The sequence below is a fragment of the Papaver somniferum genome, unplaced genomic scaffold (genome assembly GCF_003573695.1).
Source record: "Papaver somniferum cultivar HN1 unplaced genomic scaffold, ASM357369v1 unplaced-scaffold_0, whole genome shotgun sequence".
NCBI lineage: Eukaryota > Viridiplantae > Streptophyta > Magnoliopsida > Ranunculales > Papaveraceae > Papaver > Papaver somniferum.
Window position 1 is genome coordinate 1,401,230 of NW_020618823.1, and position 4,616 is coordinate 1,405,845.

The following is a 4,616-nucleotide window of genomic DNA, read 5'->3' on the forward strand; positions in this document are numbered from 1 at the left end:
TGTTTCCCAATTCATATCGAAGAAGAGTTGATATCATCACTCATGCAGTAGACCACAAGAAATTCAGAATTTTCAAAATCCTAAACCTTAAAGCAAGTCTGTTACCCATCAGTATCTACCATTTTCCTCATTTGTTATCCTTTTGTTTTCGTCTTTTGGGCGTACTATGATTAATGGAAGATATGACATTATGCATACGTGACCAGGGGTTTGGAATGTCTTATTGCGAAGAACAGCTGCCCAACTAACCCACTGAGAAAAAGGAAGAAGAGATCCTCCTCCTTAACTAGTGTTTCTTAAAAAAAGTACGGTGTTTTAGTTTGCAACAATTGTCATTGCTATTTATGGACCGCCATATTGAACTAGTACATGAAAGCTGCTTAGAGACACAAACTGTGGGCCTCGCCCCCGAGAGAAAAACAGGGGGTCCCGTTTTTAGGTATGGTTGTGAGTATGTTGTTTTCGTGTAGTTCATTTACACGGTTTATAAAAAAAAATTTGATGAAAGAAATAACTTGCGGAAACGATTAACACACATGATTTTGTCTCGAAGAATGCACCTTGTGAGAGGATGGTGAAGCCAACTACTGTCCTTTCCTATCTCAATATTGAGAAAGCATGATTATCTTCATTATATGTTGTGTATTTTTCGGGACAAAATTCCGGTCAACCTGGAATCACCGAATAATTTACTCAATAATAGCTAATGCCGAAAGTTTCCAAGCTTTTCTTTTGTTTTCTAAAAACTTTTTCAAATTTATAAAAGTGATTAAGAAGTGATGAAATATTAAAATAAATTTGCTTTGACAAATCAATGAGGTTGGGCCATAAAGTGTATGTTTGGTTTAAATTGCTTTAAAGGGCAGGTCTGGGATGGGATTTGGGTTGGTTGGACGGGTTAGAAGGGTTGGCCTTGGAAGACCCGATCTAGAAATCCATTGCCCAGATTGCCCATCGAACCCGTGGAATCCATGGAGGTACTGTTCAAGTCCGCCCAAGTTATGTTCTTCGGGTTCCTCGGGTTGGCCCAAATTTCGCTAAACTTACGAGTTTGTTGATATAATAATAACAAATTTTAGTAATAATAAGATTCAATTGCTACATTTATCTTAAATTTTCAACTAACTAAAGATTATTTATAATAATATAATTTATCTCCCTTCATTGGTGAAGGTATTCGCTCTTTTGTCCCTGGCAAAGCTATTTCTAATGTTGTTGCACGAAAACGTACCAAATACTTTGATAAGTGTGTTTCACTTGGTTATGGGCTTGGCATTTTAGCTTTCTCTACTTTGGGGAATTAGGTGAGGATACTTTATGTTTTTTTAAGCGTTTGAAGAATTGCTTAGTTTGTAATGATGCTAGTAGTGGTATTGGTAGCTTTATTTTTCATAGATTAGGTATTGCTATTCAAAAAGGTGTTGGAGCCCAGCTTCTCGCAAGGTTACCAACCAAAAGTATGTAATCTTTTATTTCATATATAATTTTGTTTCGATATATATAATTTATATTCTGATTATTAGATTTGAAGATAATATCTAAAATTACTCTAAATAGATAATAATACCAATTACCCTGGCAAAAATTGGGGCCTATACCACTTAATTGGGGCCTATCAAATTTTCCTTGCCACACCACCAAATTACTCTGGGCACCCAAACTTCTAAAAAATACTAATTTACCCCCACATTAATTCCTAAAACAATCTCATATAAATACTAATCTTTCCATTTTCAGTAAATCCGAAAACAAAAAAAAAACTAAACCTAAAAAACTTTCTATTTTCTTCCTAATCTTTCAAATTCTCAAAACCCTAATCGAAAAGAATTTTCATCCTCTTCTCCAACGAATCTTCGATCCACCCAAGAAAAAGATAAATCTCCATCAACTCATTCTATGATTCACATATCTTTATTGATTTACATGTTTAAATCTTCGATTTTGAAAAATAAAAATCTCTAATAACACTCAGAATCGGTTTTTGTTGACATATCGAATTAACCGATTCTGGGTTTTGTTTTCGTCCATGAAGAGCATGCACAGTAATCGGTTTACATGATCGTTAACATCAACCGATTCTTGGTTAAGAAACGAAATATGAAAATATATCACCAGAATCGGTTTATATCTTCTTTGGAATAATCCGATTCTGGTGAAGTTTTTTTTAAACTATGCTAACCCATAATCGAGTTTTATGTGCTTGTTAATTTACCGATTAAGAAAGTCTCTTCAGATTCCTTCCCCACCAAAAATATATGTGATGTCATTTCATATTACAAAACCTTAATAAAAACCTAAATGATTGATCAAAATGTTCGACTTTCTTCATTTAGTTAATATTAGTAAAAATAATGGAAGAAGTTTAAATGAAAATGAAAAAAAAGAACGTTTCAAACCCGAGTCATCAGTGCTTCCAAACCAGACGCGTGGATGACGACATCTTGGTGCGTCAGACACGCGTCATGTCAGCGTCTAACGCGCGTTCCGTTATAAAAAATTTTGGCGATTAAATGGACATGTGACAACTAACATGGTAGCTTAGCTTTGCACCACTCTAGATTATATGTTATCCAGAATTTTAAATTTCCATTTATACATGATTAGTTAATTTCAATTTTTTCAACCATCGAAGAATTCATTTGCGTAATCATCAGTGCGAAAATAAAAACCTAAAAGGTTACTTTATCATATACTCCCTCCGTCCCTAATTAAATGATCTACTTGTTTTTAAACTTTGTCTCATAAATAGATGACCCATTTCACTAATCAAAGGATATTTCTAAATCTACCATTTTAATTGATTATTTTTTCTATAAAAAATATGTATAATTTGATAGTCATGTTTATATTCGTTGCATAGGTGTTTTAAAATGCTTTTCAAGGGTATAAAGTTTATAAAAAACTTTGGTATAGTTTAAGAGATAAAACGTTTCTAAATTTTACTAATTATTGCCCATAAAGATATAATTGTAAAAAGTAATTAAATATATTCCACTTTCCTCTCCTTACCTTAAAATTTGTGACAACTACAACTAGGTCATCTTATTAGGGACGGAAGAAATAACAAATAACAATTAAAATAAATGAACATCATCTTATATGTTAGCAAACTAATACTTTATGCATGATTAATAACTAAATATCACAAAGAGAAAACATAAAAAACAATGAACTTGGGAAGAAAATTAAAATTTGAAAGAACACGAGGATGAATTACAAATGAATGAGATTGTTTTTCACTTGTTTTAGTTAAGTGCGAAAATAATGCCCAACTCAAAAATTAGCCGGCGTTGGAATTGGCAGGGGTTTGTTCTATTTTTGCAATATAAAGGGTCCCTCGCGAGTTTTTTTTTTTTGGTAACAGTCCCCTGGGAGTTTGAGTCCACACTGTAGTAAAGGTAAAACGTGTTGAAAACGGTGGTCGGGCAGAGTTTGTCTAAAATAAACTATTAAAACCAAAATTTCAGACTTTTTGATTCTCTCTCCTCTCTCACGTCCCTCAAAAGAAGAAAAGCTCTCTAGCCGGAAACATCAACTGCTCATATCTGGTCCGTTTTGGACCGGATCTGAGGGGCATTTTCATCTCCTTTTATTAGTTTTCACTAGATCCTTGTTATTGTAGGTTTATTTATGTTTATCTCTTATCATTTGATAAGTTTTGTGCACTTTTATGGTGATTTTATCTCCTCTACTAGAGAGGTTTATCTCGGCTTTAATGGTCGTTCTTGGGTACTATGGATTTTAAAATCACCTGAGTCGAGATCTTCATCATTTTGTCTCCGGCGATAGAATCTTTACTGGAATCTTCATCCTTGGATTATCCGGCGACGGAATCTTAAACAATGATATTCTTGACGATGGAATTTTCATCACAAGTTTTAAGAGATTTGAGCAAATCACTCCAATTTTAGGAGCATTTCTTTATGAAGAAGAAAAACAAACAAAATAGTTGGAATTTAATTCCGGTAAAAACCATTATTCCAGCGATTCAATCGGTTCTTATTCATGCTTGTATTTGTCATGTTCCGTTAATCCTTCTTTTTTTCTTGTCGGATATTTCGGTGTTGTACTAATATGGCATGTTCTTATTACTTCGTATTCTCTAATTTTTCATTTTAAACCCAATGTAACTTTGAATTTTCATTAATGAAAGGTTCCTTTGTTATCAAAAGAAAAAAAAAAGTTTGTCTAAAATAGGTCCCTCTTGTTTGTTTTAGTGGTGACCTTTAAGGTGTGTAGGGCCTAGGGGCATATGCCATTGGCCAAATGAAGCGCACTTTCGCTCTCTTTAAATCAGGTCGGCCAAAAACGGAAAAATATAGAGCCACACATAGCTTTAGTATCAAAATCTTGCATTGGTTTATAGATACTGTACTTGGTTCACATGAAGGAAATTTTACATAACCGCTCTCAAGATTGAACGAAAGTTTCAATTAGACGTATAATACTTTTCATGATATAATAAATACTTCAAACGCTAGATATTATTTTCTCTCTGAAACCGTGCTACAGATAAATCTTAATAAAATCAAGAAGACCATCTCGAAATATCTTTATGTGGTTCAAAGTTGGACTTGTCTAAACGATATCTGATTTCTTCATATTCTACATCCGTA